Source organism: Rhodnius prolixus, unplaced genomic scaffold, assembly GCF_049639745.1.
Source record: "Rhodnius prolixus isolate KJV_2025 unplaced genomic scaffold, Rpr scaffold_4, whole genome shotgun sequence".
Classification (NCBI taxonomy): Eukaryota; Metazoa; Arthropoda; class Insecta; order Hemiptera; family Reduviidae; genus Rhodnius; species Rhodnius prolixus.
Genome location: NW_027411614.1, coordinates 37086451 through 37100857, shown reverse-complemented (window position 1 = coordinate 37100857; position 14407 = coordinate 37086451).

The following is a 14407-nucleotide window of genomic DNA, read 5'->3' as shown; positions in this document are numbered from 1 at the left end:
TACTATTTTTAGTTTTCATGTGCTTCGATGCTAAAGTTTGTTGATTTCGAGAGTCATTTAAAACAAAAAATAATAATTTCATATTCTAATTATTTCAGTAGTGTTTCTTAATGATTATATTTGTTGGGGAGTGTCGTTAAGAAGTTACCCACTACCTTCTTGAATTCATTTGTCTCCCTTCTCAGAAAAATAGCAAAAAGAGGGGAAAAGAAAATAAACTTTTATATAATATTATTAAGTTATAGTCTTAATACTGAGTGTATGGAGTCTCCAAGGAAGATCGTGCTCCCTCAAATCTCTTTCCAACGGTACCGGTGTTCAGGTTATAATTTGCATAAATGTCAGTTAAGTGTTGAAAACACCTTCCAATGTAGAGCCTTGCCTTTTACAGATAAGGGTTCTCTACCAATAATAAAAGCTTACTTATATACATTTCAACTTAGTACTTTCTCTCTCTTACGTACTACTTTTTTTAGTACGTTCCTTTCTTTTTCTATTTAGCACAGCGTTAGAATAAATGTATACATTTTTTATACGATTAGTTAAAGCACTAGGAACAAATTAGTATACCATTGCAAGTGGCTCCCCTGAACATCATCAGTCATCAATTATTATTATTTGTATATATCTCTTTTAAAAATCTGTAATACTTTTAAAGAAAAAGTTGGCTGTGAAATGTATTGAAATATCTGGAGATTTTTCTAACTTGGCGGTCCCTTATTTTAAGGTATCATCATAATTTACACTTAAAAGCAAGGCAAAATTACTTTGAGTGTAATTTGAGTCCAAATGTAAAACTTCTTCTAACGAAGAAATGTCTAATGCTGAAAAACAGTTATATCTAGATACAATTTTACCATTTCCTTTTAGAAATACATGGAAACTATTTTTTACAAATAAATTGTAAATTTTAATCAGTTTTTTAGAATAATTTAGTGTAGATTTTTTAAAGGTTTTATTACTTTTTCTTTACCATGTAAAAGAATGAAATAAAGAGACTCTTTTAAGAATCTACTAAATTTTCGCTTTAATACTCGTATTAAAACTGATAAATATAGCTTTAAGAAAATCGCTACGATGAAAGACTTCAATTGAAAGATTCAATAAATGGCTAATTCTGTTCAGTATCTTATTAACAGGTACCATGGCAGCATCCAGTCGAAATATAAAATTTGAATTTCCACAACTTTCCGTTTTTGAGTCATGTTGACTACAGAGTTTGGCAGATGACACTAACGGGATAGCTTCGACTTTTTATCTTGTTTTACTCGATGGATGTCTAATAAAAGCAATAAAGTATACACTTCGCTGTGCCACCCTACCTCCAATCATCTTTCATGGAATCATGATCATGCACGTCAACAAACGTAAAACATGGAACCCATACAAGATTGAAATAAGTCCAATAGACGTTACCTCTCTCGAAACTAGCCGAAGATCCTCAAAAATAATCTTAAAACTCTGCCAGAAAACCTTTCATGTCACTCTTTAAGGTGCTGGGTGAGGACTACTTAAACACTGGTCTCTGCTATGGGCCACAAACAGTAAAAGAAAATGCTAGCAAAACACAGGGTGTAAAGATTTACAAGAGCACTAACGAAGTAATAATGAAAATTAAAAACATAACTGTTAACCTTGAACCAAGAGCATCTAATAGAACAATAACAGTCAATTACTGACTAAAGAGTGAAAAATAGTAGATGTAAACAAAAAGTAAACAAGTTTCAAAAGTTGTATGTTGTTCACCGTGATTCGATAACCATCCACCCTACAGCCTCCTAACTTCCTTCTTTACACACACACACACACTCACATATATTCAGTCACGAAATAGTATAGTTAAAGGGCGGGCACAGGGGAACAGATATATCCTCTCTAAACTACCATTCCGAAAAGAAAATTTACTGCAGTTTCCAGTCCCCACACTACACTTATATACCCCCTTGTTGTGAAGAAGTCCTTCAATGCAAGAGAGAAGTTGGGATTGTGGGTGGTGAATCTGTACGTTAAACTATAGTTTGCCACTATAGCTAATCAATGTGACTATTAGCTAAAGAGCTACTTCCGATATTCTATCGTTTCCCTACATTTACTAACAGCTGTACATTGTTTGAAATGTTATTCAGAATACATAGAGCTTATTTTACTGGGAATGTGCTCAAGTAACAAATTACGATAACTGGAAGAGTTTGACAAAAATATGTAAAATAAAATAAATTGCAGGAGGATCTGTAAGTGGCGTGGTTTGCACTGTAAAAACTAATACGAAGCGAGAAAATATGTCAGAAAGTTTGTTAATTTAGAAGTCGGAACCTCTCTTATATCAGAATCTGGAGTTTATTTATGTCTATAAAGATCTATTGGATATCCAGTGCCTTTGGAAATTTATTCTGACTATTTACAAATTTATCGCATTCGTGGATACTAAATTTTATTCTGGGAGGTTCCGTCAAGATAAAAGTTGGGAAAAGTCTGACTTTAGAGGAACATCCCGCTACAATTTCAACAGCGAAAAGTGAAGAAATAGGTGTAAAGAACTTGCACTAAAATATCTCCAAGATATGGATAACTAGAGTCTATCTGAATTTTTTTTCCTATAAATTAGATTAGACTGTACTGGAGGTGTTGGAATGTTAAACTGCCTTCAAAATCCCCTTTAAAGAGGAAAGGGTAAGGATAGTTTGAGTCTGCTTGAACATTTAATGAGATTTAGGAGAAAATTTAGGGAAGACTGCCTTCTTGAAGAGTTCACTTGTTTTCTTAGTTCACCCGAAATCTTTTTTGTTATACCCTGAAAGCTGGATCTGACATTTAAAAATAAGCAAATAACAAATCAGGATTGAGAATCCTTAGTGAAGCACATAGTTTTCTACTTCTACAATAATTTTTTACAAGAGAACTGTAACAAAGCATTCCTCAATTATTTAATAATATTTTTTTTTATTCTTCAATCCACGATCAGTTTAAAATAAGGGACCTACTGCCTGGTAAGTCCCACTAGTAACAAAGTATGGGTCAGTTTCCTAATTATCGGTAGGAGAGAATTTTTATTGGATGGTTTGACAAGACCTAAAATTAAATGAAATCTGTTTATTTCAATAAACATTAAGGATGTGAAAGATTTTAATATTAAGAGAAATGAATCACTTCATCAGTTACAAAAAGTATATGTTTTGATAGTGCCTTTCTTACAGAGTGGGTTAAGAAGTGAACTTATCAGCAAGTTTAGTTGGCTCACGGTGCCCGGTTATTCTGAACGTACAAATAACCTAATGATTCCCTTTTCAAAACTGTGACACTAACTATACCTTTTTCCCCTTCAACTAGAACTTCTTACCCTCGTTTTATGGATTTTTCATATGATTGTCTCTTGATTCTAATTTATGTGTCTTAATATTTTACTCCCCTATAATTTATTGACTTTTAAAGGGTTTCACTTTTATAGATAATTATTATACATTGTGTAGTATTTTTATTTTAGCTAGATCTTGTTGCCCTAAAATTTGATATTTCGGTAGAAAGAGAATTAAGGAATAATAGCAAGATTTCTAAAGTATCCAATCTACAGCTCTTCTCCAAGTGTTAAACATCGTAAGTTGAGTATTAAATAGGGAGAACTGTTTTCAGTAAATAAAAGGCGGCCAAATAGAGTCTCATTATGGCATTTAGGCAACTCCAGAGCAAAATGTTTAACAAGAAGAAGAAAGCAAATCTACAGTAAAGGAAGAAGTTATTCTACAGATAGTGAGATAGTTGGTAAGCAAGTTGTGGCTAATTTCGGCCATCGACGTACTATCGGCAGTTATTCTTTACCCTAAAGCGAAGTAAAAGTGGATTTTCATTTCAACAAACCCACCAACTGTCACTCAATGTCAAACTAAAAAAACGCCTTCAATGTATAGATCTAAACTAGAAACTACACAATAGATAGATCTAAACGTAAGAAAACTCGAGATTTTAAAATCCAAGTCTTATATTCCACAAATAGCGCCAATTGATTTATTTCATTGTTCCTTCATAAGGAAGAAAAGCATATAAATTGATATTTGAATGGTATTGCGGTAGTCTAAGAGATTGAAAGATAGAGAGAGACTGCAGGTAACGTAACTGCAGTAATTGGCCAGAAATTAGTCTTATCACTAAAGATAGATTTCTTGCAAGGTTCATGATCACCAGGTTATTAACTTGCTACAAGGGGCTAGGGGACACTTTTACAATGTGACTACGTGCTCTGAATTTGGCATCACTTCCATGGACATGGTGTATCTTGTCTCCTGTTTCTAGAACTCAACCTTTATTTACTCAATGAAGTTCTATTGTTGATTTTTTTTTTTTTTAGTTATTTCTAGAAATACTTTGTCGTTTTATCGTTTATTATAGACAGGATTGGTTCAAAAATTAATTTTGAAAACTTAGTTATTTAAAAAACTGCTAGTTATTTTTTTAATATTTTGTGAATAATATTAAACAATAAATTTGACGTCAAACTGTGAATATCGAATTGATTTGAAAGAACATGTACTAGAAATTTGTCTTACAATGTTTCTCCATAAATTACTGTAGCCGTTATATGCTAGTTTTCACGCATAGTTAGTCCTTATATATGTGATGAATAACAAACAGGCTGTGCCTAGGCAGTCATTCCCTTGCGACTTCTACCATATACTCATCTTCAACTGATTTTAGCTTGAGTTTAAATTTCAAAATGTTTACTAATCTAAGTTTTATTACCTTCTGGAACTCTGGATTTTGAAGTAATACCTTAATCAATACTCTTGCTATTCCATTAAAATGAAGTAGGTGTTTATAAGACATTGACATATAAATGAGGAAGAAATCTGGTTCGAATCATTCAGGTGACTTTCAATTACTTCAATCTAAATAGAGAAATTTGTGTTGAAATTCTATTGAGCGAAAAGTGGATAATAAAAGTCAGAAAATTTATTCATAACAAGGAATTTTTGCATCTTTGATTTCTCCAAGTATGCAATATTAACTATTAATATTAATTTCCTATAATAATATTACGGGATGTTAGGGCATTCTTTTAAATTGACACTTTAGAGAGAAGCTGAAATATCTCTTTTCCAGAACTACCTTATGCAAAATATTACTGGGAAAAAAAACTTTCTTGTGAAAACTCAAAAACTAAAATCTGCACCCACTGGAATAAGAGAAAATATTTTTTTTTGTTTGTATGTACTTTATATTATTTGTTTTTTGTTAAAACAAGATATTTTAATTTTAAGTTATTGTAGAAAAAGAGAAAAGAAGTTGATAAAAAAAAGGTTATAAAAGTGAGAAAATAAAGTGAGTTGAATTCTGGAAGACCCAAGGCCCGCATACCTCCGACAAATAAATACGAGGAACTTACAAATCTTTCACCCACATAATCACAAATAACCGAGCATTAGATTAAGTTAAGGGTGGATTTAGTAATCGGTTGAGCATTACGCTTATGTTTAGGGCAATGTGAAAAATGTTGAGTAAAAAAGATATTTTAAAAAATATAAAATTGAGTTTGGTTTTTTTTTGGCCAAGTTTGCATGTGGTAATTTAAGTAAAACAATTGCCTATTTTTATTTTTATTTATTTTTTCCCCAACCGGGGCTTATTATATGGTTTTTATTTTAAAAGGAAGGTAAATATTTTTGATGAAATAAGTTTATAGCAAACGTGTGTGTGTCTCGGTCGTTTTTTTTTCTTGGTGGAGAATGAAATTGATAGTTCTTGAATATCGTGCGTCTTTAAAACAAATTTAAGAAATCGTTACTATAATAGGACTCGTCCATTTAAGTGTATTGGCCCCATATCTTAAAATGCTTTCAAAGATAAATGCAGTTCAGATAGAATAGACTAAAACTAATAGATGCAAATTATAGTTTATATATATATAAAAAAAAAAAATCCTTGCACTTTGCTTGCACTGTTCTTCTAAGCACAACCTTGACAAAGCATCTTGCATCGCTTGACAAAACAAATCGGTTGAAGGTGAAGTGAACTATATTGTGATCGTTCGCTCAAGTCAGTTGAGGCCGCTGGGCTTGTTAGTTGAAATGGTCTTACTAAATTTTCACGCTTTATTTCAGCTAAATTTGCTTCATTAGTACTTTTTCACAGCTATAAAAGTATAAGTTAAACAAATTAAATATAAACATAATTACTTTTTGTAACATTTATTGCTTCTTGACGCTACAATAATGAAATAGTTTGGATTCCATTTTTTTTTTTTTAAATGCCTTTAAAAAAAATTAATAAAAACTAAAAAAAAAGGTTATTTTTATTAAAATTAATTTACCTGATGATCTCCTGTTTCCCAGATCTTCTCCAAGTTCAAACAGTTTTTTCTTTTTTTTTTGACATCAACGTTTACAGAGTGTATAAAATTATTACCCCATTAGTTATAATAGTCTCGCTTTGCTAGCAATTAAGGGTGCCATTGTTACAGGCAGATTAGACTGTGGTATGGTGCGTGGGACTGGGTTCTGTATCTGTGTGTGTTTATATATACCGAAGAGAAAAAAGCCTAACTAGAAGGGGAGAATGGTGTTGTCCAGGGTTGTGTAGGTGAAGTGCCAGAGAATAGAAGGGCACGGTTAGTAGGTGTTACTGGATGGTGTTTAGGAAAGTGTTAACACTAAACATGGACGTTGGCCCAGAAGCTAGTGGCTAAAGCCACAAGCCTCTAGATAGTGTGGTGACAGCTATACGGTGTGTGTCCAAGGGCTTATCTCCTCTTAAAATGACCACCTTATATAATTATAGGGGCACACATCTCGGTTGTGTTGCATGAGTAAAGATACTGCCGTTGCTCATGGGGAGGAGGGCTCGCTGCCCACTGTTTGCGTTCACGCTCTCTTTCTCTCATTGATTCCGCTAATCTCTCGCTCACTCTCCAACGGCGGCAATCCACACTCTATCGTTCTGTGGTCAGTTCAAACACTGCTGCCACCCTAAAACACTCTGTCTTTATAGCTTCTCCGGGATCCCTTTACTTTATAATGTTGGCACCACGTTATCCTCTTTTCCCTTTCTAAAACATAAATACCGTCATGACCAGAGTGTACCCAACTATTACCCGGGTCGCCCTAGCATTAAACGTCTGTGATGATGTTAGGGATGACATCAACACGCGACCCTATTAACTACCTCCAACAAGGTCCTTATCTTTTCGTTTCACCATTAACGCTGTCAAACGGTCCTACTACAAATCACATCCCCTCTTTTTTTTGTGTTCCAAATAGTTTTTTTATTTTTGCAAATTTCTTACACAAATATTGTGCCTTATTTTAATATTTTCTTCAGCATTTAGAAGTTAAGTGAGGTAATCACAAAACCAAATATACTTGAAGATATTAATGATATTTTGAAGATTGTAAGATGGATTCCCCATTTCCAAATTGAAGAAATTTTATTTTGGAATCAACTGAAGAGCAGTTAATTACTTTCAGTTGCACAAAGGAGATTAGATCTGCGAGCAGCACTCTAAACTAGAACCTCCGATATGTAACATTAATATCACTCTAGATATTAAACTTTGGCCTTAAAACTATATAACAGTTGCAAAACAAGTAAAAATCTAGATGAACTAGGACCTAATTCAGTATTTTTCCAGTGTATTTTTACTTACATTTTCTAAAAGAAGGCTACCCTTTATATATATTTTACATTTGGCCTAAAAACTAGATACTAGAAACAATACAAGTAGAACTCTAGACCAACTGGCACCCAATCCGATATTTTTCCAGTGTATTTTTACTTACATTTTCCAAAAGAAGGCTACCCTTTATGTATATTTTACATTTGGCCTAAAAACTAGATACTAGAAACAATACAAGTAGAACTCTAGACCAACTGGCACCCAATCCGATATTTTTCCAGTGTATTTTTACTTACATTTTCCAAAAGAAGGCTACCCTTTATGTATATTTTACATTTGGCCTAAAAACTAGATACTAGAAACAATACAAGTAGAACTCTAGACCAACTGGCACCCATTCCGATATTTTTCCAGTGTATTTTTACTTACATTTTCCAAAAGAAGGCTACCCTTTATGTATATTTTACATTTGGCCTAAAAACTAGATACTAGAAACAATACAAGTAGAACTCTAGACCAACTGGCACCCATTCCGATATTTTTCCAGTGTATTTTTACTTACATTTTCCAAAAGAAGGCTACCCTTTATGTATATTTTACATTTGGCCTAAAAACTAGATACTAGAAACAATACAAGTAGAACTCTAGACCAACTGGCACCCAATCCGATATTTTTCCAGTGTATTTTTACTTACATTTTCCAAAAGAAGGCTACCCTTTATGTATATTTTACATTTGGCCTAAAAACTAGATACTAGAAACAATACAAGTAGAACTCTAGACCAACTGGCACCCAATCCGATATTTTTCCAGTGTATTTTTACTTACATTTTCCAAAAGAAGGCTACCCTTTATGTATATTTTACATTTGGCCTAAAAACTAGATACTAGAAACAATACAAGTAGAACTCTAGACCAACTGGCACCCAATCCGATATTTTTCCAGTGTATTTTTACTTACATTTTCCAAAAGAAGGCTACCCTTTATGTATATTTTACATTTGGCCTAAAAACTAGATACTAGAAACAATACAAGTAGAACTCTAGACCAACTGGCACCCAATCCGATATTTTTCCAGTGTATTTTTACTTACATTTTCCAAAAGAAGGCTACCCTTTATGTATATTTTACATTTGGCCTAAAAACTAGATACTAGAAACAATACAAGTAGAACTCTAGACCAACTGGCACCCAATCCGATATTTTTCCAGTGTATTTTTACTTACATTTTCCAAAAGAAGGCTACCCTTTATGTATATTTTACATTTGGCCTTAAAACTAGATAACGGAGATAAAACAAGTAGAAATCTAGACGAATTGGGACCTAATTCGGTATTTTTACTTACATTTTCTAAAAGAAGGCTACTCTTATGTATATTTTGGCTAGTTTTTTGTCAGTTTCGAAGGTTATCAAGGTTTTTTTTCAAGAATAGCATTGCGGAGAGTCGTGTATATTTTTAAATGAATAAATTTCTTCTCTTAATCATAGATAGTGATCCATTAAAACTGGTTAGTGAATCGTCTGGCCACATATTATGAAGAGAACTTTTTTAGTGACCAGTGAATATTATTTTTTGGAGACAATATTTTTTTGTTTTTATTGAATCTCAAAGTTTCGGTTTTATCGTCAATGTAACTGTACCGACTCGAAATGATACTATAAATAAATTAGTTTTCATTATAGCCAGAAAGTCATTTTGCAATTGTGTTTGTACAAGTAATGTGTATACTTTGAGGTTCATTGAATGCGCATGATCATTGTGAGTTATGTTGCCTATGGTAGCTTCCGATACTGTTTCTTTTTTGTCCTTTGACCAATAATATATGCTTTTGCAGGTACGCTTGTTTTTCAGGTCTTTCTCAAGAATTATCTTCTACAGTTTTCTGTAATGTTCGTTCACTATTAGCCAAACACATATTTGAAACTTAAATTCAGTATAAACTGTAAAAATGCGAAGTACGTATAACTCCAATCTTCCAAGTGGGTGTAAATATACTGTTTCATACCCATGATAGTATTAAGAGGCATTAAAATGGTTTATAGAAATCCAAGTTTTTAGAAAATCGGCTACTGGAAGAGCTGCTGCTTTACTTCAGATAACTAACAGAAAACAAGCAATTACAAAATAATTACTTTTTTTTAATCATTTTGCTGGGAAAAATGATTTTATTAGTTGTGGCGATAGATGAAACTTAAAAATTGTAAATATACTTTCTGATTTGTAGTATTGGCGTCTGTGGGCAGCATTTTAACCAGACAAATTCTCTTATTATCGAGAACTTGTAAAAATTCTGAGGAAATCGTGTATGTTTCACCAGATTTTTTTAAACAACAAATTAGGGCATCTAAAAACTTTAACAGAAATAAAGTTGGATTAATAGTGGTAAGGTTGGTGAAGAGGAAATAAAGAGAGTTCCTGTGTAATGTGGGTGTTGGTAAGAGGTACAGGCCCTTTGGGCACCTCCCTCCAGGCTGTGATAAGGTGCGACAAGTTGTCTTTTCCTTTCAGACTCACTTCTACAATTCTTTATCTTTGTCACACACTTCTATATACACCGTTCGGACGGTGCTTGTATATGAGAGCAGGCTCTTTACGAGTCCCGCGTGTCCCTCTTACCACTCATACCGTCCTTGTCTATCTTCACCAGCACTTTATCCAATGTGTAGTTCCAAACGGACAGACACGACCAACGAAGAACACAGAATGTTCCTTCGGCCGACCGTGGAACCCCTCAAGTCATTAGGAAGGCACAAGTCCTCTGGGAGCACTACACTCTATTACCCTCTAAATGTAATCCAATCAGTGTGTACACTGGCCAACTGTAGTCTGTCTCTTTCTTTTTTTTACCCTCCTTCTCTTTGGTCTAACCTCACCTCGGCATCGACACATCAGACCGTACCAAAACAAGGCCCATTCGTTCAACATTTTTACTGCTTTCTTTCCAATAACTCATTCCAAACTAAAACAGTTTGTCCCTTAACTTTGAGGACCAACACGAAAAATAAATAAAACTATTCAGAGAAAATATGTCATTGTAATACATATATTTATATAAAACATCGAGAAAGTTACAATATAAGCACGCTTAAGAAGCTAATTCGAGAATGACTATCCTTCTTCGTGGACTTTTTTTACCTCAGATCGAGACCCTAACACTACTAGTTAAGGACTAATTTTGTTAATCATGATTTCTTTTGTTGGCACCTTATTTCATTGTTTCCTTTAATGAAAGCTCTAACAAGAAAGCCACCAGGCGAGATGAAAGCAAGAATTTTATCTTGATTGATAAGCTCACTAATTTACTTCGTCGATTAATTAAACGAAAGTAAAATTACATCTTAAATATTTTTTCCAAGATTACTACAATATTAATTTTATTTTCACTTTTTTGAGGAACTTTTCCTGTTTTAATATTAATTTATTTATAAACAGAAAAATGGGCGCCACTTGTACAGAACGAAGATAGAACTAGATTCAATGAACTAAAGAGATATTCTTTAGTTTGTCAGAACGTGCCTAAGTCCCCATTATTGGGCCTTTGTCATACACCCTAGTTTTCATTTTACTTCTTAACCCACTCTCCCTCACAGCAGTTTCTTTCGCTACTGAAAGGCGTGATCCAATCATTACAGGCGATTTATTTATATGTATTATTATTTCTATATAAGTAGGTAGAAAGTTTAATTATTTCAAACGATTTGTGTTGTATAGGCTACTTTAGATCATATCATTCGTGTTAGTTCTTTCTAAAGTCAGAAATCGTGTTAGTCTTCGTTTTAGTTCAATGATCTATTCTGTGGCACACTGACAAGAATTAAGTTAAAATTATGAACATAAAACACAGAGAACAGCAGATGGAAAGGTCCTGGAGATTATAAATTTAAGAAAAACTTAAAACTATTTGTGAAAATTATGAAATATAAGTTTAGGGAACCCCAATATCGAGAACTACAGCATGTGCTGACAATTAAAGACAAAATTGTATCAGAAGATAATGTTATTCGATTATCGGGTGTCCTAGAAGGCCAAAAATTTATACTATCCTTTGGGCCCAACAATTGTGACACGAACAATAATTTAAAATCAGGCCGTACGTGTTACTCTTACGGACTGTTCTCTTACAACACTATTATTGTTCATTTTAGGGTATCTAAAGTCAATTTCAACAGACAAAGTATTCAAATACAAGCTTTTGAACAGTAAAAGTAGTTTGAAGAGTTTCGAAGCAGGTACTTTTTTTAAAAAAGAAGTCTTGGATAAGTGAAAAAATCCATTCTACTTCTGGTTTGAAAATTGTCTACTAACTCCCAGTTTTTGCTGCGACATTTCACTGAAATCAATCTTTTGAGGAATGAATAATTCTTCCCCTCTTAAAGTTTCCTTATTCGAATTATCCTGAAAAAAGTTATTAAATTAAAAGTAGTAAACTAATATTTACACCTAAATCGGAATTTTAGCAACAAATTTAAACCTCCTTTTGTAGAATGCTATAATACATTATGCTATAATAGAGCTTTAGAAGAAAGCTTATCCCCGTGAGAGATACTAAATAACCTGTTTATAGCTCCGTTAATACGCCGTTACTCACTTAAATTAAAATAAATAAAATTAACAAAAACAAAAATGACTGCGACAGTGATAAGAAGTCTAGTCAAGTTGAATGAACAGAATATATATAGAGAGAATTGACTTTGAACGCTTTACATGTCGGTTACTTATTGCGCTTTCCTTCTGCCCTCCTTCAACTTTACTAGCGCTAGAAAAAGAGAAGCAAGTACGAGTGTGTGAAGTAAATTGAGGTTAGATACAAATACAATTGAAGGGGAAATAACAGAGACTCGAGATGGGTGGAGTACAAATGATATTTTCAGAATAAAGTTCCTTACTAACACATGTGTTAGAACTTGAACGGTTTCTTTTCTTTCGTTTTTTACTAGCTTGTGCTTCTTTACTATTTGGGAAGTAAGCTGTAGTCGTATATAAAGAGGAGAGAAAGAGACGGGGATGAGCATTGAGTGCGGAGAAATAGAAGGCCCCGGAGATCGTTAACATCACGCTGGAAGGTTGGGCACGGCGTTGAGGCTTCACAGTCCTTGAAAGAAATGTCCAGCACATAAAGAACCGTCATAGTAAAGCTGCATGCGTGCACTTGACGCCGAACTATTATTCTTGTTATCTTATTTCATTCTATCACACTGGCGTGAACAGATATTTCACTTATTATCTACGAAAATAGCAAATAATTATATATTTATTGTACAAATTACGAAGGGGATTTCTGTTGCCTAAGATCGCTTTTTGTTACAAACAAAACATTGCTCAGATAAAAATCCCCGATAATGTCCTCTAATTGCGCGCTAAAAATACTTTATGCCTTAAAATGTAATTTTATTGATGCATTCGTAAAGTCATTCCTAAGTTAATCAGTACATGATTGTTAACTCAGTCTATCTTTACTGGCACATTGATATGCTGTGCGATCTATTTGTGTAGCACCTCATTTTTCTCCTCTATAACAGTAATTTTTTTTTCTGTATTATTTTTAATTTTTTTATTAATATTCAATATAATCTTCTACAGGTTGATTACATCCTTACAAAACAGTGGTGTATTGTAAATTTGTTAAGCCGAAATGGAATTTTGGGGATGCTGTTGAACATTGGTCGAAGGAGATAGCGTAAGGTGGTGGAAATCCACTGCCTAATTGAGCGAACAGTCGCTCCACCCGCTATGACACCACTGTTACCCCTAATGTTGATCGCTTAATCAGAAGACAAGACCCTCTCTTTCACTTCACTCATTGTCTTTGAAAAGGATCCAAAATCTGTAGCTTACTCTTCCATGTTCAATCTTCTAACTTCTTTTCATCTACGTATCTGTAAACGTCCGTATTCTTTCTTTAATCAAATTCACTCTGTGCACGCAAAGTAACCATTTTTATAGATTTTTTTTTTAATGGATAGACAATAATTTAAAATGCTTTTATTTAAACAATTTTATTTTTAATAACTTGAATTTATTTTCCAAGTGTCTTGGAAAAGTTCAAAAATTAAGAAAATTATATTACTTTCAATGATGAATTAATTGTTTTTCTTTTTAATTTCAGGAATACTAGTACTTTTTCTTTTACGAGTAATGTTTCTCGTAAATGTTTGTACAGTGAATCATCAAAGATAAAAAGTAAGAATTATGAATTTCTTAGCTTTTGGAACTCAGAACTAGTTTTTTAGAGGAGAGAAAGAAGAGGATCAGTGGATCAGTTTATAGGGTACTAAGAGGAATGGTCGCAAAGGATAAAAAAAAGAGACAGAAACTCAGATAAGTATGTTCATTGTAGCGATTCTATTCCTGATGGATATGTGTGTAGTACGCCTATTTGTGGGTAAGTTAGTTTGGCAAACCAGGAGATTTGGTCTCCCCCGATACCACCTACTTCTTATACTCTAACCAATGATGATGGTAAAGAAGTAAGGCTTTAAAACTCTTACAGAAGGCCCTAGCAGATTCCCTCTCCAATGGACCAACCTCCCCACTTTATAAATCATATTGGCACCCCCCCATCGCCCCTTAATCTAAGTAGATGTCTCTTTACTGAGAAATTGATTTATATCATATTCCCTTTCAACATAATTCCGCTTCTTTCTCTATGTACTTCAATTACTAAAAGATGAAAAAGAATTCATGTCAACCCTTTGCTTCAACTGTTACCAGTTTTTATTTTTATAGATTGTTTAATTTGTAGAGTTAATTCTAGCAGTGATATCTCCTGCTTTCAATCTAATCAATGGAACATTCTTCTTTATG